The following is a 24737-nucleotide window of genomic DNA, read 5'->3' on the forward strand; positions in this document are numbered from 1 at the left end:
TCTCATTTTAATCTGAAGCAACTTTAAAAATCTGTAAGTGTGGAGGACTTGCCAAGAGAGAGAATCATTTCCCCAAATATGTGTATTTTTTCTGAAGAGAGGTTGGGGTAATAGGAAAATGATCTGTGCAAAGCAAGGGATAATACAGACACACAAGATTTTTAACTATCAGTAACTGCTTCTTGAAATGAAGGAAGCTGTAGTCAGAGACTAATGTCTGTGTTGCTAGAGGCCAAGAAAAATGAGAAAAACTGAAATATCTCTTTATAAAATGCTAGGGATACAGAGAGCCAAAATGTGGCTAAAGTTTATCAGCTCTGCTCTCGGACAAACCTGGATTCTATTCCTGATACCTAAAATCCAAAAGTTAAAAACCAGCAGCAAGTTTCTTAACCATTCTGAGCTTCCTCATCTGAAAAAGGCAGATTATCACAGAACCTATTTGTAGGGTTTTTGTAAGATTAAAAATGCGCTAATATGCCCAGCCCATAGTAGAGCTCAATAAATGTTAAGTGTGCTTCTCATCAGTCATTCATTATTAAAGAATTGGTGAAGACGAGAGGGTAGGGAGGCAAGCCCGCCAGAGAGATCTACCACGCAGGACAGGAAAGGGGAGAGAGAAGCTGGGAGTGGACGGCCGAGGTGAGCAGAGCGGACAGGAGCTATTGATGGCAATGAGTCACCCACCTCGGAGCCCCCCAGTAAAGTTCTGAGAGCGGATGATTGGCGTTACTGTGGGGTTACTGTGCTCACAGCATGAAGGACCCTGGTCGCTTTGGTAAGGCCAGGACCTGCCAGGGCAGTGGCTAGGACCTCTTGTCAGAGAGGTAAACACGGGCCAAGATGGACTAGACCTTGCCCGCCTGGAAGCTAGGAGAGAAAGAAAGTAGTAGCATAGCCTTGGGCTAAAGAGATGAAATGGAGTACAAACACAGGAGACCAAGAGTGGAAGACAAAACATGACGATTTGTCAGGCTCCTTGTCCCCATACTTCTCTAATCCCCATACCATGTCCCAAGTAATCCAGGCCTCTGGGTTCGGTATTGGCCCAAAGCTGAACCCGTCCTCTTCTCAGAAAGGCCACCAGGGAGCCCCCGGTTAATGGCTCAGTGTCCACGGCCTGGCATTCTTGCCTCTAGCCTCGCTCTGACCTTGGACATGCAGCCTCCCAGAAACTAGGCTCCTCAGCGAATTCCTTGAAGCCAGGCCACCTCCCTTGAACCCCAGTTCCTCACTGACTTAGATTCCTACTTTATCTTCCAGTTCCATCCCGGGATTCGACGTTCTTTCTGGTGCCCCAAGCCCCTCAGAAGCTGGCACAAATCACACAGCCCTAAGTCCCACGGCCAGGATTCAAACCCAGTTAGGACTTCAGATACTCAGGAGACGCTGCTGAATAACCAGACAGAACTTCGTGAAAACATATAAAGTCGCTTTTGCGTGAAGCATCTAGAGACACTTCATATGGGTCCAAATGATCCAAATGGGTCCAAAATGCATAGGAAGAAAGCAACAACTGCCATCTCCCTATCTTGTGTTCTGGTCACCTCAGGGGCAGGACCCCTCTCAGAGTAAGATGCCCGCTAGCTCTCTGACCAGGGATGGGCTGTGAGAAGCCAGTGGGTGTACTTGAAAAGTGAACTTGGCCCGAGTGTGCTGATGCTGGGAATGGGCTCTCCGGCAGCTTCGTCCACCAGCTCTCTCTGACCGTGCCTGCCTACAAAGGCTGGCTGCTGACAAGGCTTTGCTACCTAAGAGGAATGGACAGACCCCAGTAAAGTCCACAGACCCCACAGAAGATCCCTATTCTGGTCAAGGAGATGAGATGTGAGCTACTGTTTACTGATCATTGCAGGGTTCCAGAGAAGCTCTAGTCTGAAACCTCCCAGGAAGGAGGAGGGGAGGTGCCCGGAAGCACAGTACAGCTGCCCAGACTGCAGGCGTCACTTGGTACAGCACTTCAGGAAGGATCGGACATCTTGCAGAAGCTCTGAATCAGACTCCCAGGTGTCCAAGAGGCTCTGCATAGAGCAACAAAGACATGTGGAGCTGTTGGAAGTGAAGAAAATTATTCTTTGTGCTTTGAACACAATAGCGAAGCTTTTTTAACAATTGCCATCAATCCAGACGCCTCCATGGTTTCTTCACCACTCACTCAGGGGACATCCATCTCCCATAGAAAAGGAGACTTTCTATATCCTAGTCACTATGCTGGCACTGGGGATACAAAGAACAAGGCATCACTAGACCCACATAATTCACAATATTGAGGAGAACAACCGAGTTCACTGTGGTGAGAGGGTTCCATAACAGAGACCTGTACGAGATGCTTGGTGAACACAGAGGAGGGACTCACTAAGGGGTAAGGTCAAGAAAGCTGCACTTTTACCTACATCATGAAAGATTTTCCAGATGGAAGAGTATGGGAAAGTGAAGGGAAGGCCATCCAGCTAGAAGACATAGCGTGACGAATGCATGGAAACGTGCAAGCACGTGGTAAAACGACTCAGAGGACCTGGGGAGGAGAAGGGTAAGGGAAGAGCGCTAGGTAAAGGTGAAGAGATGGGAAGGTAGACCTCATTCGAGACCTCTTTAAAGGGTGTGGACAGTATCCTGTGGATTTGGAAGCCACCAAATAACCTTAGCCAGAGAGGGGCATGCTTAAATATGGGTCTCAGTAAGCTATTGTCGATAACAAGGAGAATAAATTCGAGAGAGATGAGATTGGAGGCTCTTCTGCTGGCCAGGGTAAGAGTGAATGAGGGCCTGGCAGGCAGGCGGTGGGCAGCGAGCCTAAAGGGAATGTCCAAGCAGCAAGTGTTTGAACGTAGGTGGTGTAGAAGAGAGGAGAGCCAAGGGGGAAGGACTGCGCGGCTAGAATGATGATAAAAGTAACTTTCACAGAGAACCATTCGATGGACGGGTAGGAACAGAGAGAGGGAGGAGGAAACAGTGGGAAAGTAGGCGGCTTTCTCTGGGGCATGCAGATGTTAGGAGACTGCGGGGTCTTCAACGGAAGAATATGGCGGGCAGGAGGGTCTCGAGGACGGAAGTCTGGGCTGCACTTAGAAATCAGGAGTCGTAGACACTTGGCCTTGGAGAAAAGGCAAGCTGCTTGGGGAGAATGTGTAGGGAGACAAAGGGAGTGGTTAAAGGATGGATCTTTGAGAATCACTATGATTTAGGGGAAAAGAAGCCAAGAGAGAAGCCCAAGAAAAAGCTTCCAGAAAAGTTGGGAGAAAAACTGGGAGAGTGCAGGAATTTCACAGGCTCCTCGTGGAGACAATAAGGAGGAATTGTCAACCATCCCAGCTGTTCCCGAGAAGGCCGCTTGGTGAGGGCCGATGCACGACGTGCAGTGGATTGGACACGAGTAAGTCTTTGCTGGGGAACTGCAGGGAGCAGACGCCGGACTGGGAGTTAAGAGGACGAAGAAGAGAAAGCAAAGAGCGAGGGCCAGTAATTCTTTTAAACACTTGGCTCTAAAGGCGAGAAAGAGGGTGGAGGCTAAAAGTCTAGAGATCAGGGAAGGAAAGGTTTTGTTCCTGATGTTTTGTTTTAAAACAGGGAGAAGGAGGAGCAAGTGTAGTGAGACCGGGAGCTCCAGGACACAGGACACAGAGGATGACAGTCCTCAAGACTCCTAAGGAAGCAGGAGGGGATGGCAGTCCAGAGCGATGTGGGGAGCAGAACCTTATGTATGTGGGAGCAGAGCCAGAGCCACTGAAATAAGACAGGAGGAGGGAAGATGTGACGCTCTTATGTATGGGGGGGGGTGGGAGGAAGACCGGAGAGACTTCAGACCCAATGTCCTCTACCTCGTGACGGTGTCAAAGGAGGGGAAAGTGAGGGGGCTGGTGTGGCGGGTCGGGGCTCACGGAGCACAACAGTGAGGACTAGAAGAGTTCAAACCTGATAAGAGAGATTTCCGAGAATTAATGACTAAGACAGGAGCTGACCTCCAGGTAGGCAGACCAAATGAAGTCATCCCTACAGTAAATAATAAGTCACAAAGAAATAATTCCTACAGTAAAGATAAAATAAGTGTCCGAGACTCGAAATGCCAAAACAGGAAACCCAACTTGGGGAGCTTCTTTCTCTAGAACTTGGAGAGTTCTCGAGAACCCCAGAGTTGTTGAGAACCTGCCCTGGGGTGGGGTGTCGATCTTCTCAACAGACTAAAATACTAAGAACAGAGAGATCTTGAAACAATCAAAAGGCCCAAAAAGACACAATCAAAAACACGAGTTGGGAGAAGGCTTCAGAGATAAGTCTTGTCTTTACGAGATTCTTGCACATGGACAGTTAAGTGATGAAATGAGGGAAAAGAACAACGAAAAAGAAGACCGAGATCTCGCCCACCAACTCTCCCACCTCGCTGGGGGAGACATGCCTCAGCGCACCCTGAAGAAGGAACGGTTTGGCAACATCTAGGAAAAAATTTTAAATAACATATCTATCAAAAGATGGAAAAACAAGCTAAATGCTCATCAGTAGCAGACTTGTTAAATCCCTTGTAGTACAACCATAGAAGAGAACACTTTTGTGGCCATTAAAAGAAGGGAGCAGCTCTGTGCCTGCTGGCATGGGAAGATCTCCGAATGATACGGTTAGATGATGACGGTAAGGTGTGGCGCCGTGAGCACAGTATGCTGCCGCCGGGAAGGAGAAAATATACGTAACCCCTTATACGTTTATTAGTGTAAAGAATATTCTGGAGTGATGCTTGGGAAACTAGAAACAGTGACTGCCTCAGCGGAGGAAAACTTATTTTCTGCCGTACTTCCTTCTGTAAGTTTTGAATTGTGGACCATGCCCAAGTATTACCTATTAAAAAGCACGGTATTTCAAAAATAGCCTCTCGTTTTAAAAATACATCACATTGTATCTTGAGATGACCAAAAAAGTCAGACAGCTGTTGGCCGACTTTTTCAATGATGCCAATAATTTAGTAAACATTCCTAAAGAGCACAGCATGCTTTCATATTTTGGGATCACTTTGATCTGTAGGAAGATAAGGACATACTTTGCTAAAGGGCATTACATCATGAGCAAATCAAAAAGGGTCAGGAGACGATTTAATTTTAAAATCTGAGCAAACCGAGTTTTGCATGTGGGCGTAACTCAAACAATGCCCTTCTGTTGCATTCCTGACCACAAACAAGGAAGCGCAACTGCGTGGGCTGGGCCGGCCGATGGAACTGGAACTCGCAAGTGACATGATGTCCTTCTCAGATGACTGTGCCCTGACACTGATTCAGGAATGCCGAGCTTCTTTCTGAAAAGTCTACGAGCCAGCGCAGGCCACGCAAGCTCTAGCCACTGTCACCTGCTGTGTCCCTTCGACCTCGACGAACCCAAGCCGGAGTTCCGAGAGGTCACCAATGGCCACAAGGAGTTTATAATCTTGCTGGGGAGCCTCACATGCAAGAAAAACCATTAGAGTCATTATTCATAGATTCAACAAATATTTGAGGGCCCGCAGGCACTCGGTGATGTTTTCTGACTTACTCTTTGTACCGTCTTCATGGGACAGGGCAAGTCATGAGAGAATGACGTAAATAAGAAAAACTAAGCAACTTGTCCACAGTCTCAGGGTAGTGGGGGGCAGAGTTGGTACGAAACTCACGCATCTGCCCCCAGGCCGGTGCTCTATCGTCAAGCAGTGAGCAGCCGAAATAGAGACACGGGACGTTTTCATGCAGTTCTACGGGTCCCGAAGGACATAAAGCTGAGTCGTGTGAGTGTCACTGAGGGCGTCTGCTCCTGGGTCAGGGACAGCCTCTCTGAGAGCGACATGGGAGCCGAGCCCTCAACGAGGAGCGTCAGCCGTGCAGGAGCTGGGGCGGGGTGTTTAGCAGGGAGAGACGGACGGACGGACGGACGGAGCAAGGAAACACAAGGGCCCTGTGGGAATGAATCTGTGGTTTTCAAGAAGCGCTAAAGAGTGTGACCAGAGCCGTGAGACTGAAGCGCAGAAGTCATCGGGTCGTTCATCGGGGCCACGCGGGCTCTGGAGGGATCTGGGCTATGAGCAGCTCGCGTGCTGCCCACCAGCAAGAACAGGATCTGAGGGGCGCCTGGGTGGCTCGGTGGGTTGAGCCTCTGCCTTCAGCTCAGGTCATGATCTCAGGGTCCTTGGATCGAGCCCTGCATCGGGCTCTCTGCTCAGCAGGAGTCTGCTTTCCCCTCTCTCTCTGCCTGCCTCTCTGCCTGCTTGTGATCTCTCTCTCTCTGTCAAATAATTAAATAAAATCTTAAAAAAAAAAAAAAAAAAAGATTAGGATCTGAAGTTGGCCAGAACCCTGGAGGTAGCGCAGGGCTTCTGACCGTCTTAAAGGATTCGTACGCTCCGGATAAATGGAGAAGGGGACAGCCTTCACTCGGAACATTACAAATTCTAAGAGCTAGAGTTCGTTTTCCTGCTGATGCTGTGCCGTGACAAGCTGTGATGACTAACACTTTGTGTCGACTCTTCTGGGCACACCAACCTTCTAAACCCTGCCAGTTCTCAGCAGGACGTGGGTTGACTATGTAATAATACAAAGTAGACCACCAGCTCTACCAAGTAAAACATCCCATTTCCTAACCTCCCCACCCCCCACCACCGTCTGTTCAGGGCACGACACGCTGTGATAGATGACCAAGTCCAACCCAAGATTCTGGTCTTAAGCATCTACCACCCCCCAACCCCCAATATATCAATATGTTCTGCAAATTAGGTCTACTGAATTAACGGGTCATGGATGTGGGTCAAAGGTCTTCCTGATATACTCACTGAGCACCATGTGCTTGGGCCAGGGTAAAGCAGGTTCCCGAAGGTTCTTTTTGCGTGTCACTGCTATTTTCCCCCATTTTTCCTCATCTATTTTTAAAATCACAACGTACTTCAAACATACATAAATATATTCAAATTATTATAAAGAACACCCATGTACTCATCACCAAAATTAATCAGATCTTAATATTTTCCCCATATTGATTTCAGGTGTTCTTTTGAATAGGTAATTCACATAATTAAAAAAAAAAGATCAAAGCCATTGCAAAGCCTTACTCCGCACTTCCCAGCATGCACCCCACATTTCTCTTCAGGACCTCGCGTCCTTGGGTTGTACTTTCCTTTAAAGCTGCTTCATATTCCCTTGTGTGCATATATCGTATTTATTTAATCAGACCCTTGTTGTAGATACTTTTTGATTGTCAGTCTTTTGCTATTACACATCATGCTTCGGTGAGTAACCAAGGCCGTACACGGTTTTCTATCCATGCTGACATATCACGGCAGAAATTCCCAGTAGAATTGTTGGCTCAAAACATGCACTTCCAGTTGTGCTAGTTAATGCTAAATTGCCCCTTTCACGTAACATGAGAGACGAAGCAGACTCACTATGAACAATTAAATGTCATGTGTAAGTAATTTGGTGGGGGGCCGAGGGGGGGTAGATTATGTCTATAGGGTGCTGGAACAGATGACAGAAGGCCCTTGTAGGCATTTCCTGTTTTCAGGACAATGAGAGGCCCCAAATACTGATGACAGAAATAAATGACAGAAAAGACTGAAAACAATGACTAAGCCAAGCACACTGAGCTGTACTGATAACATTGTTGCATTCCATAGAACCAGAAGGCACTCTGTCTGCAATAAAAATTAGAGTATACTAGGACACCTGGGTGGCTCAGTGGGTTAAAGCCTCTGCCTTCGGCTCAGGTCATGGTCCCAGGGTCCTGGGATCCAGCCCCGAATCAGGCTCTCTGCTCAGCAGGGAGCCTGCCTCCCCCCTCTCTCTGCCTGCCTCTCTGCCTACTTGTGATCTCTGACTGTCAAATAAATAAATAAAATCTTTAAAAAAAAAATTAAGGTATACTGAGTTCTGTTTTCTACATGCTTGCAGGACACAGGAAAGCTGTCAAAATCTTTAAAGAGTTGAAAAAGCCTATCATCTTTCAAAATATAAAAAAAAGAAGAAAAAAAGGTGGTAATTGTGCATTCATACACTGTTGGCAAAGTTGGCAAAGACATTGTTTTTGAGAAATCCTTTACCTGCCCCCCCCCAACTTAAAGAATCGCTAGCTTCTTCAAGGCTATATTTCAGACTTTTCAGATTCACAGAAAAGTTCAAGCAAAATTTTCTAAGGCTTTTATAATTGCCTCACTAACATCTGTGTCTTAAACAAGTGGTTCAGTGGGTAGAAAGGTATGCATTAGGTAATCTAACCCCATAGCAACGCAGTCCTTTCTGGAAAGAGAAGTTCTTTTTAAATGTCACATCCTGATAATATGCCCCGAGGAACTTTCGGCCGTGACAATGGAATCACACGCAAGCAAGAGTGAAGTGTGCTAAGTGACCCACAGAAGCCTCTAACATCTAAAATTTGCATAAAAGATGAAAAATCTTTTCTAGTAAAATCCGTTCCTCATACCTGTCCCAACAGCCTTTCATTACTGGTTTATCTGTTCCCCAACTCTCGATTCTGACATGTTTTTGAAAAGATCGAAATTTTATTAATAACCAAAGAAAACTATTATCATGAAGAACAGGGACTAGCAGTGGGGGTGGGCGATGTTCACTTAGTCACCAATGGGTGATGGTGTTGAAATGTCTTTTGCTCAGTCGCCCTCTCTCTCTGCCCTCCTCCTCGCTCTCTGAGGAATCAAACAGTCAACTCTCCTTCCCACACCTGAACGTTTGCAAAGAAGCCACGGCAGAAGTCGAGGCAAACGCTGTAAGATCTCTCATCCGTGAGAGCCCTCATTTTGTCCTCCACTGACTTTCCAAATTCAGTTACAATAGAATAAGTTCCAATGACCAATAATCTATTCTTTTCAAATCTCAATTTGCAACCAGACGGCTTGTTGGAGGAGGGAAAGAGGGACCGGCTTTTACCAACCTCTTTAGAGAGCAGATACTATGATTTTAGAATTTTCTTCTCTACGCCATAGACTATATGTTGCTAGAGCTCAGATAAATCACTTCTGTGCTGGTTTGTTTTCATCTTCCGCGCACAGACACCCACAAACATACTCATGGGTCTCCGAGAGGGTCAGATAGTTACAGAGAACTAGGAATATTGTGTGTGCCCCTGAATTTCGGCCCGCTTTAAGGAGAAGCTGCTTGGGGGCTCTGCCAGAGGGTTCCTGCTGGATAAATGAGCTGTTCAGCAGGGCACAATAAAAGGCGTGTATGGCTCTTTCCCTCAACCCAGGGGGGCTGCAGGGCAGAGGGGCAGGAAGAGAAGGTATCCTACCGCTGTGGCTGGAAACACTCCTCTTCCTTTGTCTACACCCACACAAGATTGTCCTCTGAGAGGTTTTTTTTTTTTTTTTTTAAAGGTTTTATTTATTTATTTGACAGAGAGAGATCACAAGTAGGCAGAGAAGCAGGCAGAGAGAGAGGAGGAAGAAGGCTCCCTGCTGAGCAGAGAGCCCGATGCGGGACTCCATCCCAGGACCCTGAGATCATGACCTGAGCCGAAGGGAGAGGCTTAACCCACTGAGCCACCCAGGTGTCCCCCTCCCCAAAGTATAAATTGCATTTCATTTGCCGAAACAAGTGAAGAAAAGGTGTTTTTGTTGTTGTTGTGGTTTGTTTTGTTTTGTTTTGTTTTTTTGGTGAGGCAAAAGCCTCACCTTTTGGAAGTTGCTTTTTTCCAAACACCCTTCCATTAAACACAAAGAGATGACCCCCGAGCCGTGAACACTAAAGAAACGGAATTCTCTCGTGGGACGAGTATGACGCATTGTACTGTTTTCCTCGTCTCTAATTCACGTTCTTGTCATTTCAAGAACGAGGCCACAAATAAGCAATTAAAGGCAACATGAAAACAAAGGGAAGGACAGAAAGAATTCACTTTAGAAAAATACCTTCAACGGTGGTCAAAGGAAGAATCCACATTTTAGAATCATACCAGAAATGGGGGGTTCACTAAAGGAAAGATTTCAATATTACAGAAGCCCGAGTGAAAAGAAGACGGGCTGCGAACTTTCGGAGCGCGAGGCCGCAGTCCCTCAGAGCTACGGCCCCAGCACTTTCCGGGCAGATTTTACAAGGGGGGTTCGACCACCCCCGCCACTCACATAGCCTGACCCGGGGCCGGGGGGGGGTCAGAAAATAAAACAACTCGGGAGAATGCTTCTCTCCTATTCAATTTCCACGAACGAATGCCAAATAAAACTCGAAAAACCAGCCCGGTGAGCTCTGTGTTCGATAATATAAGCAGTCCCTACTTTCTTTTTCACCTTTTACATGGTGTAAAAGCAAGAAGAAATCTTTAGTAATAAATATTCAAATCAGCTTGAGCTCCAGAACACTGCATCTTCTTTTCCCTAGGCTACGTGTTCTTTTAAGTGATGGGGATGGTGTCCCAGGAAGCAAGCACTTGAGCACTTGAGTCAAGACCATGTAAGAATGAAAGCTGATTCAGGGGCACCGGGATGGCTCACCGGGTTAAAGCCTCTGCCTTCCGCTCAGGTCACGGTCCCACGGGCCTGGGATCAAGCCCCGTGTCGGGCTCCCTGCTCCGCGCGGAGCCTGCTTCTTCCTCTCCCTCCACTCCTCCCCCTGCTTGTTGTTTCTCTCTCTCTCTCTCTCTCAAAAAAAAAAAAATAAAATCTTGAACAACAAAAAAAGAATAAAGCTGACTCAAGTTACTGTGACTAGGGAAAAGATCATCCGGTATTTACACCTGCAACTCTGAGGCCGTTACTCGATGTACAATGGCCAGCTCTGTCAACTCTTCTTTTCATGTAAATTCAAAGTTCAATGAGAAGACAACGCCTTGTCTTTAACATCGAGAATACAGTCACAGGTTCCTCCTCTTCGAACCAATGTTGGCCATGAGAAGAGGGAAGCACTTGGCTGTCAGTGCACAGGTCATCGTTCCTTATGAGAAACAGGAATAGTGACCGTGGAATTCCCCAGGGAAATGGGGAGGCAGAACCTTCAAGCGCACGACACAAAGCGATCGCTAACCCGAATGAGGTAGAAGCCAGTCCAAACACCCTCCTCATCGGAAGCGCGGTGACTGTACGCCAAGGACAGAGAAGGACCGAAAACTCCCAGCAGAAATATGAACAGCGCTGAATTCCACGAGGGCTCAATCAATGAAAATTTTCTAAGACAATTTAGAAAAACGGGCTTCAACGAAACATGCGGTCATTTTTCTTTATGAAGAGATTCAACATCAAAGACGCCCGTGAAAGCTTCGCCGTCCAGGGTCCTGCAAAGAAAGCGCTGAAGCTCGCGTCCACAGAGCAGGGACTTACCTGGGGGTGAGCAGAAGCATCCCAGCTCACAGCCCCCTGGCCAGCGGCATGTCGTGTTCAGGGGTGGGATCAAAGGCCATTTCGCCCCGCTACCGCTCTCTCCCCGTCCCGGGGATCCCCTGCGCCTCCTGTCACGGCCGGAACTGCCCTGAGCTCACTAAGCGAGCCGCTGGCCGGCCGGGACCTTCATTCCCGGTCACCTCTGCAAACTGGCCAATTAAAATTCAATTCCTGCCCAGTCCCAGTGAAGAGGGAAGGTGACGCTAGGAGCGTCTCCCGAGAAGACAGCATCTCAGTCAAGAGCGCGCAGCCGAGAAATGCTAGAGTCCCACTTCGTGGGCAGGAGGAGCAGAGCAGCAAGGAAAACCACCTGCTGATACAATGCCTCCAGCGGGACTCGGGCAGTTTCCTTGAATGATCCCTGCCCAACCGGCGCCCTCCTCCGCACGCAAAAATGCCGCTGTCTGCAGAAGTGCATGCCAACCGCTTTAGGCTTCCCACAGTCTGGGAGGCCACTGCAGCCGGGGTCCAAAGCAGTATCACTAGACCTCGTCAGGCCACGCTGTCCTGTGAAGGCCAAGTCGGTGGCCCCAGGACAAACCTCAGAGCCAAGGGCAGGGCAGCGAGCCCAGTGAACCAGCCTCACTGCTCAACGGAGCATGAATTAGGGGTCAACACCCGAGCTCCTATCACGGCTTTGCCTGGATTCATTTTCCAGAGCCCAGACCACCATGTATGTGGCCAACGCTTCACAAGCAGATGAGACGGTTGTAAAGACGGTGGCGACGGGTCGGGGGAGAGCTGGGAAGTTTCTGGGGGAAAGCAGGAGCTCAGGAAATCCTGAGTTTTAGGTTGGAACGTTTTGTTTCCTTTACCGGCGCTCTGAAGTGCCCTGGCCTGGGCTGGACAGATTTCATGGGGACGTTCCTGTTAGGGTAAGTGAGATCGCAGGATTCCCGCAGACAGGTTGGGTAAGCGCCTTCAGGGGTCTATGTGGGAAGGGGAGGTTGGGATTGGATGCGTGAGGACATCAAGCCCTGGCCACCAAGAGTTTCTCTTTGTCAACCTGGGTCCTCGGCTGGACCAAGAAACTACACTTAGGGGGATGGAGTTTCGTGCTTTTACTCTTTCATTTTTCTTATACAAAAATGAGAAAATCCTTCCTGGCTCTTTTCTCCGCAAAAAAGGAACTCTCTATCACACTGACCATTGGCTCAGGATGGGGCACTTTTCAATTCCAAAATCTATGACCTGACACAAATTAGATTTGCTCAACTAATCTCCCAGCTCAACATTTGGAAGACTCCTAAGAAGCTGACGGGCACATCACTTCGGCTCTAAGGAGAAGCCCAGGATGTCGGCGCCTTACGCCTTTCCAGAATTCAGCACGAGATTTAGACCAGAGCCAGCCTGAAGAAGCCGCCAATGACCAAAGTCGGAATAAAGTAAGCGATCAAGTAACAGTCTCTTTGGATTACAACCCACAGAATAAAATAAATGTGAAGGATTCCTTACTGATATAAACAGTTTAAAAAAAAAAGTGGGGAAGCAGAAAAATTCCGATTAATAAATGTAGAAGGAATGAAGGAAATACAGAGTCATCTTGGAAAATTCTAGTAATAAATGTTGCAGGGAATATAACCATACATAACTCTTGGTGATGTCAACCTTGATTACTTGGTTGTGGTGAGGTCTGCCAGGAGTAAGACATCCTGACATCGCATAATCCTAACAGGACATGCTCAGAAGGACACATCACTTCTGCGGTAAACTTGGCAAAAATGGAGAACTTTAGTCTAACCATGAGACAACATCAAACAAACCCAAACAGAAGGCATTCTACGAAATACTGGCCCATACTCTTCCAATGTGTCAAGGCCAGAAAAGACCAGGAAGGCCTGAGCAAATACCCAATATCACAGATGACAGGAAACTGAGGAAATACGACAAAAGACGACGTGGAATCCTGGAACAAAAAGGGACAGTCATAGAAGAAAAAAAATGATAAAATCCAAATAAAGTCTACAGTTTATACGTCTTCGCGTCTGTAGTCAACAGCACTTCACCAATGTCAGTGTTTTGGTTCTGCTCTTTGGACTATGGTTGTAAGAGTTGCTCACTTTAGGGAGAGCTGGGCGGTAGGTGTAGCAGAAATCTCTGTACTATTTTCGCAACTTTCTTATGAGTCTGCAATTATTTCAGAACAAAAAGTAAAAACCAAAATGGGCAGGATTTAAGACCGGAGTATAACTCAGATGAGAACCGCCCCAGTTTCTAAGTCTAGCCCTACATCAGTGACGCTTAGAGTGCGCACGTCTCTTCCTCCAGGAAAGAAGCCCACCACTGCAGGGGCGTACAGTGGACACAGCTGTGGAGTCAGGACACACACCTAAAATTCCCAGAGTTTACGGAGTTGGAGGGACCTGACTGGGAGCACACTGTGTGCAACACAGAGGTCACGACGTTTTTTCAAAGGCAGCTGCTCGCCCATCTACTCCCTTCCAGTCTCCCTTTCCACGGACAGAGCACCGCCGGCCCGCTCCGACCACGCTGGTGAAGGCAAGCCCGGCTCGCTTTAGAGATGGTCTCTGTGGCTAGGACACCACCTGGATGTGCAGTTAGGTTCACGCGTTTCACCCGACCGTTAAAGACCGCTGTGCAAAATCCTCTCATTGTCTGCAGTCCAGACTCAGGTCTGGAGATTGCGGTGCTCAAGCAGGCGTTCCCTCCCGCTCTGCTCTTCTGCCTGCCTCACCCGGGGTCACGGCCCCACGGTGACCCCCAGGGGCCCCACCGGCAGCAACTCGGAGGTCGCACCCTTTCATCTGCCTCCCCCCTTCTCCCGTCCTCATCTGCCTCCCAAGTTCACCTCACATCTTACCTGCTTTCTTGTCCTGTCACCACTGCTCGGTTCCATCCCGACCATTCTCCACCCACCCCCACCCCCCAAGCTGGCAGTTGCAGTGGCTTCTTCGGCACAACTCTCTGGCCTTGAGTACGTTGGCGCCGAGGCCCAGTCAGCCTACACGGCCCGGCAGAGTCTTGCTAAACAGAAGGTTCTGGTTCTCTACCCTGTGACGACCCAAGGAGGCAGGAGGGCACAGTGCTCGGGGCTCTGCGGCTTCGGGCTGGCCCGGAACAGCCTTTGCCGGCCGGCTGGCTTGCAGCCAGTGCGCTCTGCCTGCCGGACCTGTCCTCCATCAGTGTATGCAAACTTCTTTGGAGGCTCTTTTTCGAATGAAATCTTACAGAGAACTTAAATGGAGACGCCGTAAACAGGGAAAACTGTCTGAATCCAAATTTACAATGTCCACGTCTTCCTCACGCGAGTCCCCGGGTCTGCAAGGAAGAGCCGCGAACTGAAATCGGGATAAATCGGGACATGGAGAACAAGGACGAGCAGCACGCGCTGAGCGTTCAAGGCGTGCTGGGCTCTGCCCCACCTGCTTCCTGTGCGCTCGGACTTTCCATGCTTTCAGCCACCCTGCGATTAGTTACTAAACTCGTCCTACAGACTGGAAGCGGGGAGCGAGGGTAGCACGCGCGCTTGCACAAGAAGGGGCAGCATCGCCACTGATGCATCAGGACATCTGCTTCCACGGACCCCCCCCCCCAGCACTCTGTGTTCTCCTGCCCCCCATGCTGGCACAGACGCACGTGGGAACGGAGGGCACAGAAGCCACACCATCACCGTCGTGCCCCTGACATTCACCACCCCTGACACTCTGTCCTCACTCCCTCTGGGCGGGCTCTGTGCTTAGTGCTTGGCGCATCTCAGCTCACTGAATTCCCAGGATTTTACTAGGAAGTAGGTCGTGATGCTCAAGGCAAGAAACGGCGGCACCTGTGAGCTTGAAGTGAACCTGAGCCCACCGCCTCCTCGCTGAATATTGGTGCGGATGCCACGGGACTGGTGTGGGAACTGATGAGAAAGGCCAAGGTCAGGCATGCCACTGAGCACGCAGGAGCAGGGGGAAGCACAGGGACGTGGCTGCGGACTTCTCCGGGGCCGACTTAATCATCCTAGGACGTTCCTCCATGAACGGATGACAAGAGACGTCTTCATGACTATCCGTTCAGAGATGAATGAGTCTCACTGCACAGTGTGACACGCAGGTCCTCTCCAGAGCATCTAAGACGTTGGTTGGTACGTTGCTTTGGGTGTTTTTGAGTCTAGTTTTAAAAACAGTGGTAGATGGGGCCCCAGGGTGGCTCAGTGGGTTGAAGCCTCTGCCTTTGGCTCGGGTCATGATGCCAGGACCCTGGGATCAAGCCCCGTGTGGGGCTCTCTGCTCAAACGGAGCCCGCTTCCCTTCCTCTCTGTCTGCCTGCCTCGCTATCTACTTGTGATCTCCGTCTGCCAAAGGCAGTGCTGGACGTGTCTTTAAAAAGAGATCTGAGTCAAATGATTTGGGGGAGCCTCACCTCACCTCCCAGGAACTTTAAGATTTCTTCAGAACCGAGTTTGAAAATTACCACGAACCCCCTCGGAGCTCCTCTGGGACGTCCCCGCTCAACCCTCCCGACCTCGCGCTCTAGCCTGTCTCTTGACTCCCAGCCTTGCCCCCCAGCTCCCTTTTCCCGCGGCCGAGTCCCTTCTCCTGAAGCCCCCGCACAGGCCTCCGAGCCTCTTACCTGTGCTTCGGCCGCCGCTTAGCCTCTCCCGACCACGCGGCTTTCCTGTGCTGGGGGCGGGAGGCCGGGGGCTCCGGGCTGCGGTCAGACGTGCCGGCGCCCGCGGGGCCCGGGGCTGCACGTGCATCTCTGGCAAAAATAGGAAAACGAGAAGCTGAGCGCGATGGTGTTCAAGGGCAGGGGCGCAAACGAAGCGACAGGAACCACGCGTGAACATGAACACGGGGTCAGAGCAGAGCGGCCGGGCGAGGCGGCTGTTCTCAGCTGCGCCCACTGAGCTCTCCACCCCGGGGAAGGCGAATCCCCTCCTCGGGTCTTCATCGTTCCCGTACGATGTCCCTGTGAAGCAATAAAGTGTCCCTCCCTGTCTCCGAAGACCAGGTTTTCCAACCACGGGGGAGAAGGAGGGGACACTGCAATGAAGGGGAACCCCCCCCCCCGTCATCCAGCCTCTACCCATCGGTAAAGACGAGAAACTGGACCCCTTGAAGCACGTGGCCAGGCAAGGTGGCTCCCGGGAACCCAGGCCCCGCCACCTCCCGTCTCAACTTCATTACCAGGAGCCTGACCCCCCAGCGAGCGGCCCCCGCTGCTCGGCCGCGCAGAGGAACGCGCCAGCTCTTGAACCTGAGCTATTTCAAATTGTCCAGATGTCACTGTGCTGGAGGCGAGCCCTTTCTGTGTCCGTTAAAATCCACCCCCTGCCCCGTCCCGAACACCATTCCCTTAACACCTCTGCTCCGCACACCCCGGCAGTCAGAGAAGGTTTTCAGCCCCGCGTGGCCGCTGTGTTCTGCCGGGCAGCAGGGGCATTTCTCCTCCTTCGGAGCACCTCAGCCCCCGAAGTCTGAGCTGCTGTCACTTGGGAACTGAAAGACGTGGGGCAAACTGCCCTCTGAGCCTCGGGCTCCACATCATAACGTCAGGATGAGACGGTTAGGAGGTAGGAGCCTCCCCGAGCTGGACTCGTCCTGCTGACCAGCCCTGGGACACCGTCCCCTCTGTGCCCCAGTTCTCTCAGCTCTAAAATGGGTGCACAAAAACACCCACACTTCCACGGAGCTGTTGAGAAGCTTAAACTAATTCTGCTGAAGCCCTGAGAAGAGAGCACGGCACATCTTCGGTGCTCAGCAAAGTAGCCGGTAGCAGCAGCCTGTCCTGCAGAGCTGCTTGAAGGGCTCCCGAGGACTCGTTAATGGCCCAGCATCCTGCCTCCACGGGGACACGCCTGATGATTCTCACCACCATTTACAGCGGTGCCTCCACTTCAGAGCTGCTTTTAGCTAAGATGTTACAGCAAAATAGACACAACTAAAGAGACCTGATCTGTGCTAGAAATAAGAGCAGGAAGAGCTTTGGCCAGGGGTGCCTGGGTGGTCCAGTCGGGTGAGCGTCTGCCTTCGGCTCAGGTCAGGATCCCAGGGTCCTGGGATCGAGCCCTGCGTCGGGGTCCCTGCTCAGTGGGAGCCTTTCTCCTCTCCACCTCTCCCCCTGCCTCTGTGCTCCCCCTGCTTGGGCACTCTCTCTCTCTCTCTGTCAAATAAATAAATAAAATCTTAAAACAACAAAAGGAAGAGCTCTGGCCAGAGAGTTGATTGACGGTCGAAGCGTTTTGCAGAATCCATCACGTGGCCCCCAGCGAGAATTCCTCACATAACCCTTCGATGCACCAAACCCTCTAGCTTCACGGGGGGCAGAAGGAGGTTCGCAGGTGTCTGACCACCAGCTGTGTGAACGGAAAGGTGACACGACACGAGCAGCACGCCCAAGACCACGCATCCGTGTAATTCTGAGAGCAGCTTTCCTTCCTAGCTCTCCTCTGGCTCCCGATGTCTGCGACGGGGAACAAAGACCAAGCCTGAGCTTTCGTATAACCTTTGTGGCATTTAATAACTTCCTCATTTTTGGCCCAAACCACAGAGGCTGGCTCTGCCCTTGCCACACCATAGCTAAGCCCTCGGCTCTTTCCTTGCCCACCCGCCCTTCCTGGGAGGCACAAAGGATGGGAGGTCCGGGAGAACCGTCCCAGGGAAGGGCTGGCAAGTGCAGGCCGATGGGGAAAAGATGGAAGCACACAGAACAGGAGATTATCTTAAAAAGATAAATCCCTTTTTTAAGATTATCTTAAAAAGACTTCCTCTTTTTAAGGATTTTTAATTTGTGATTCTTGGCAACCCTAGGAAAGCAGAGACTAGAACTTGTCTCCGTGGCCCCAGGTGGCCCTGTCACCTGCCACCTCCAGGGGACCCGCTGAGGTTAGCAGCTGCGTGTGAGGGCTCTCGGAACCCATGTGGCTTGTCGCTGACTGCAAACCCCCCCCTCACCCGCTGAATCAGAGCCCCGCCTCCCTGCGAATCTTCCCCTCCCCCACCGCCGACGGGCTGGCACCTGAGTGGGCCATCTGCACATATCATACAAACGAGGACAAACGAGGAAAGAGGCTAGAGAGAGTACAGAAGAACCACCAGCACCCAGAACACAGCTTTTCTGCCTTCTGGAAAAATCTGGACAACAATGATGTTTAAAGCATCATATGTCCTAATGAAAAAATTCTGTAGTGGACGGAGGCACAAACCAGTCCTGGAATGAGTGTTGGGAGCCCGTCACCGTGGAAGCCTCCCTTCACCCTTTCCTCTCCCCCTCCCCTGCTTCTTGCGTCTGCACGGGGAACCCGGCCAGCTCTGGGATGCCCACTGTCCCCCTGCACCTGAGGGTCCCGTGCTCCCTGCCTCACGACAGACCGGCAGGGACACAACCTCGAACTTGCTCTGATCTCATCAGGAAGCGGAGCCCCATGGGGGCTGCTGTGGTATCACTCGGCTTGAACAGATTCCAAGTCTTTCCTGTAAAACAGTACGCGTGCCTTCCCATGTATCAGGAGTTATTCTCGTAACTTCTCTAAATTTTTTAGCCCAGATGAACAATCCGAGACAGAAAAGTTGTGTATCTTGGCTCATACCACACTTGGACTCACACTCGCTTGGGATGAAAATCACTGACAACCACCTTCTCGTCTTCCTTCCATTTTAAAAAGCTGCAAAAATGTTGAGTTCATCACACAAATTCTACAGCCTTGGCATTACTCACCCAGTTGCGGTCAGAATGGGTGGGGAAGGGGGACAATGGCGACATTAAATAAACGTGTTACCAAATGAGCTGATTTTTACTTAAAAGATACTCCAAGGTACACTGTTTTACTTTAAAATACCCAAAGATACACTGCCGAAGCCTTGGAATCAATGAAACAAGTTCAAGTGAAAAATACAAACAGAAACCAAACAGCTCTCCAGCCTAATGGGGAGAACTTCCAAGATCCTAAAAGGTACCCTACTCTCCTGGCTTATCCGTCCTTGTCCTGCAGGATTCAGTTTGGTCGTCATTTCCTGTGGATGCAAGTTGGGGATGAAGCCGGCCACGGATGTGCATTTCCAAGTGCAACACACACTGTCTTCTGACCACCTGTCTGCTGGCCTCTCTTCCACGCGGGCTCAGAAAGGCAAGCGAACCAGCTTGCTGCCTGGCACACAGACGTGCTTGATAATTATTTTTTTCAACGGATGAAATACTGCCAAACATTCCACAGAACTGTAACACTTCTTCCCTCCTGACTCCTTGTAGTTCACTCAACTTGCCAGCAAAGCTAATGAGAATGGGGGGGCGGGGGTCTGTGTTTATACTGCTTCTGCTCTTCTCTAGGCTTGAGATCACAAATTATTGAGTGATGAAAGAGGACTCAGAGCAGACCTCGGAAGGTTTAGCAGGGGCTAAAAAAATTGTGATCTGCAATTCCAATGTCATCATTCTTCTCCAGTTAAGAAACAAGAAATCCAGGCCAAGCCCCTACGTTCCACTTCCCATGATGAGTACAGTCCTACCCCCTCCAACCCCCCGCACCAGCCCCAATATTCATAACTCTTGAATATACACTGGCTGCTTTACCATTTGGTCTTTTAATAGAATCATTCAGTACTTTCTGAACTTTCAGCCAATATTAGAAGAAAAATTCCAGATTATTCTGTTCCTTGTGACTCTCTTGAACTGCATGAAAACTGGGGAAAGCCGGAGTGGAAGCTGGAAGGGACTGAGCCAGGCGTTTCAAATAATCTCTCCAGATCCCCTTAGCTTCCTGGTTTCTATTGAGTTTGAACAGTTTTACGTCGTCTTGCAGTAGATCGGCCAAGAACCATATCTCCCTAGCATGGACCCTTACCACGTTAGGGACACGCTGGGTTTATCTGTAGAACCAGCAGTTTCTTCCTTTTTGTTGTGTTTCACCTAACGGGGAACAGCTACCTCACTGGATGCTGCCACTCCTGCCCCCTTCAATCCAGCCTCTACCCAGCAGCCGGCAGTATTTTTTTAAAAATGGAAATGGCTTGTGCCATCCTCCAGTAAAACTGTGTAGCTGCTCCCCGCACTTCGGGTGAAATCCAAGTCCTTCCACGTGGCTGTTGAGGCCCAAGTGACTTGGCCTCCGGTCCTCCCTTCCACATCCTCCTCCCACTCTGCCCTGACCGCACTGGCTGGCCTTAAGCTCCCACTGAACTCTCCACCTTCGCACACGCTGTTCCCTGCCTGGAACGGTCTTCCCCCCAATTCTTACTTGGCTGGTCCTCCGTGGCCTTCTGGTCCCAGTTGAACACCAGAGACCACCTCACCTATTGCCAACGTCTCCTTCCAGGCACCTGGTCCTTTCCTTCACGGCACTAAGGGCTGCGTGGAATCACCCGCTCGTACATGGTCTGTTCCTTCTATGCAACAGCAGGCTCTGGGAGGTCGGGGCCCACGGCTGGCTGGCCTTCTGCTTTGTTTTTCCACCAGCATGCACCCAAGGCCGACCACAGCGAGTGGCTCACAGGAGGCACATCATACAGACTTGCTGAATGGATCACGGGAGACCGTACAGGGGTAGTTGTGGGACACATCCAGAACGGAGTTCTCTGCCCGCCAACTCTTAGAGGTAGCTACCACACATGGTTTGGAGAAGGTGGGTCTCTCTCTTCTTGTCATCGTTTTCTCTACACGACTGTTAGCCAACCGCTTTGTGAAAGTTCACTTTGGTCCTATTTGGCCCATCTCATTAGCAGCGGCCTTTTGTGGGGTAGAGAGGACTGGCGTTGGGGCACGTACGGTGCCTGAGCCTTCCAACACACACACAGTTGGCAAAGCTCTGTGTACTTTGCTGCCTTAAGTCTGAAGCGGCCGATGCCTTTGGAGATGAAGCAGACAGAAGTGCATTGATACGGGCCTGAGTTGGTCCTCACAGCCCTTTGGAGAAATTCCTTTGGATTTAGGCTGGTTGCATGAGTGTACTCATTTTGAGAATCCGCCTCACTAAAAGTCATGTTCTCGGTTTCCTGGGTTTCTTTTTCTTACCCTGTTCCGTGTCCATCGCGCATAAAGCCGGCCTAACTCTCATCTCTCCTGCTAGCAGGTCTGAATGTCATTGCCACAGGCTTCCCATGCACCTGCCCTCGGTCTCCCGGAGGGGAAGAAAGGAAGCCTGGATTCTTGGCTCCTCCAGGGTCTAGAAGAACATTTTTAGAACTGACCCCGTTGGGTACAGATCTCTGTTCTTAACCTAACACAGGTGTTCTCTGCTTTCTGAAGACACAGCCATGAGCATTGTTTTCACCCTAAGAAAAAGACACTGCCCTTTCTTTCAAGGCCCCTGCCCCTGTTCCTGGCCTTCCGGTCTGGTCTGTACTTGTGTGTACATACATCTATCTATGTAGACCTACATAGGTCTTCTGGGTCACTCGCCCTCCCTTACTCGCCTTTTTCGCTTTTTCAATCATTAGTTACCATCTAGGAAGCTCACTCTGTACTCTCTCAGGCCTAAACCCCAGCTGGTGCTTTCCACCATCGTAGGCACATCACTGGCTTGTACTTAAACACCTCATCCTTCCGCTCCCAGCCTGGTCGGCGGCTTGCAGATTGCAGGATGGCCCATGTAGCACTTCCGTCCTGCAGACATGGGAACGGGAGGTCGCAGACCTGTGTGCATTTGTCGCTCCTGCTCTGGCGGCTGCTTTTTCTCGCTTGGTAACCCTCGACACCACACACTAGATGCACATGCACAATGATTACTACTGGCACTCAGCGTATTTTGGATTTTTGAAACCATAAGCTTAACCATCTCCAGATCCTAGCCAATGACTTCTATGTCAACCTCTGCACCAAGACTGGGAAAGGGTGGGTGGGAAAAAAAGCCAGATGACTGGCCAGATCTTTTAACCTACATAGTAAACACTGAATCTGCTTCACATTTACTTTTGACTCTAATCCCTCCACCCACTGAAGCTGGCACATACACAGGTAGCCCAGGGCCAAGGACGTAAGAAAACCCAGGGCCCTCATGCGAGGCCTGGTGGGGAAACTGAGGCTGTCTTCACCACTGGGGGGGTTAGGGCCCTTGCTGCAAACTCTCGGAGCCCACCCTTAAATCAACTCTCATAAGCGGCAGACGGTGTGAGTTGTAGGAAAGTGGATCCTGGAGCTGGCTTCTATTGCTCTAATGTGGGCTCTACTGCCTAACAGGTGTTTGATATCTGGCAGATCACTTAACCTCTTGGGCCTCAGTTTTCTCCTCTGTCCTCTAGAATAATAATAGCAGTGGCGGGGCGCCTGGGTGGCTCAGTGGGTTAAAGCCTCTGCCTTCGGCTCAGGTCATGATCTCAAGGTCCTGGGATCGAGCCCCCACATCGGGTTCTCTGCTCAGCGGGGAGCCTGCTTCCCCCTCTCTCTGCCTGCCTCTCTGCCTACCTGTGATCTCTGTCTGTCAAATAAATAAAATCTTAAAAAAAAAAACAAAACACTGAGTCCCTGGAGCCTCCCACATTAGGCTCTGGGGCAAGACCTCCCTCCCCTTCTAGGTAGTGGAGGGGCTCTGGCTCTGGAAGGTTCCTGGGGTCACAGTGCGGTCTGTGGGAGCCAAGGTTTCACTCTTTACATGCAAAGTAAGTCGCTCCTGTCCTAAGCCTGCCTGGAGAAGGGGGGTGGGCATCAAAACTGGAAGCGGTGATTGTCATTCACCCAGGGAAACAGGTCCCTTGCTAAATGCGGCATCAGCTGAGGAATCTTAGCAAAAATGAACCTACCCCCCCAACCCTTGTTTGTGAGGAAGGCCTAATCCTCACTTTGCCCAAGAGGATTACTGGGTCTTAGAAAGAAGCTCACACGCACTGTTTTCAGCTCCTGCCAACTGTGTTTGTGTCCACAATATGCAAGATTCGTTCTGCTGTTTAGGGTAGATAACAGACATTCCGTGCTATTTAAGTGCCTCCGAATCACAAACCTGCATGTTTCCAACTTGTGCTCTCGCCCAAAGCAGGAATCCACCTCCCAAGCCTCCTGCAGCTGTTGCTTTTCTGTTCTCGGGAAGCAGGTCTGAGCGCAAGGCAAGGTACCAAAATGCAATCTGGTTTTTGCTTTTGTTTTTAAAGAATTGTATTTATTTGATAGATGACAGAGAGAGAGAGAGAGACAGCACGCATATGCATGGGACAGCCCACGCAGGAGCAGAGGGACCGCCGGCAGAGGGAGAGAAGCAGGCTCCCCGCTGAGCAGGAAGCCCGCTGTGGGCTCCCTCCCAGGACCCTGAGATCTTGACCTGAGCTGAAAGCAGCCACTTCACCCGCTGAGCCACCCGGGCGCCCCCAGACAGACCATCTGCGGAAATGAAATTGTGGTTTACAATATACCTTTTCAAGGTGTTTCTAACCATGGTTCCACAGGCTGAGCTTCTACTTGTCCCCAACATTTTTCCTTTCCTTTGGATCCTACAGGATTAGTGTAAGAGTTTTTTCCTGCTTGTTGTTTGTTTATTTGTTTTTGTTTTTTATTCCTGTATGTCCCCACTCACCCCAATACTACCCTGCCCCCTCCAGGGGTATTCCAGGCCCACCGACATGGAACACAAAAGTGGGACTGACGTAATCTATGTCTTGAGGTTAGCACAGCATTCTCAAAACATCATTTTAAAATATTAAGAATTGGGATACCTGGGTGTCTCAGTCAGTTAAGGGTCTGCCTCCAGGTTAGAGCTTGATCCCAGAGTCCTGGGATCAAGTCCTGCATCAGGCTCCCTGCTCAGTGGGGAGTCTGCTTCCCCCTCTCCCACTCCCTCTGCCTGTGCGCTCTCTCTCTGTGTCAAATAAATAAATAAAATCTTGGAAAAACTTTATTGCTAAAAATGCTCTCATCTAAACTTTCAGCAAGCTGTAATCACTGATCCCAGATTTCCGTAACAAATAATAGAATGCTGAAAAAGCTGGAAATATTGCAAGAATTATCAAAATGTGCCACACTGACAAGAGGCAAGCAAATGCTGTCGTCGGGAAATGGTGCTGTCAGGCCTGCTGAACGCGGGGTTGCCACACACATTCATGTGTAAAAACACAGGATCTGTGAAGCACAACAAAGCCACGGGCAATAAAATGGGGTTCGCGTGTGTTTAAAAGGCAGAGCAGGTGGGGAAGTGAGGGCTCCCTTTCCTCTGGGCAGAGCCGGTGCCTCCCCCTCCAGGGAGCACCAACACACAGCAGGAAATGGCGTCAGGCCAGGTCTGGCAGGTCAAGGGGGAGCTAGGCCAGCCCAGGGCAAGAAAGACCCTGTATATCACCTCTCATCACCCCTTCCTCGGCAACCCCAACCTGCCAAGCCTGGGAAAGGTACAGAACCCGTGACAAAGAGAAGGTACTGGGCTGTGACCCCAGGTCACCGGTCCAGCGACACAACTGTGGCCTCAGCCCAGCCAGACCTGGCTCAGGCAGCTGCTGGCGGGGAAGAGGTAACCATGGGAACTGACACAAAGGGCTTAACGTTGAGGGGCAGAGGC

At 50.3% G+C, this 24737-nt stretch overlaps 1 protein-coding gene across 3 annotated transcripts in view; it reads right to left on the minus strand.

The window, feature by feature from the left end:
* Positions 1-24737, minus strand: part of SHROOM3 (shroom family member 3) — a 186513-nt gene that overhangs the window by 39359 nt on the left and 122417 nt on the right. The window contains exon 2 of one of the 3 annotated variants that reach the window (XM_044225620.1): positions 15899-16027. The exons of 1 other annotated variant lie outside the window; for it this stretch is intronic. The gene's annotated coding sequence lies outside the window, so the exon portion shown is untranslated. Of the gene's footprint in view, positions 1-14144; positions 14296-15898; positions 16028-24737 lie in introns of those variants that run through there. One more of the 3 variants, XM_044225622.1, reaches the window with a different exon arrangement.

Source organism: Neovison vison, chromosome 11 (genome assembly GCF_020171115.1).
Source record: "Neovison vison isolate M4711 chromosome 11, ASM_NN_V1, whole genome shotgun sequence".
NCBI lineage: Eukaryota > Metazoa > Chordata > Mammalia > Carnivora > Mustelidae > Neogale > Neogale vison.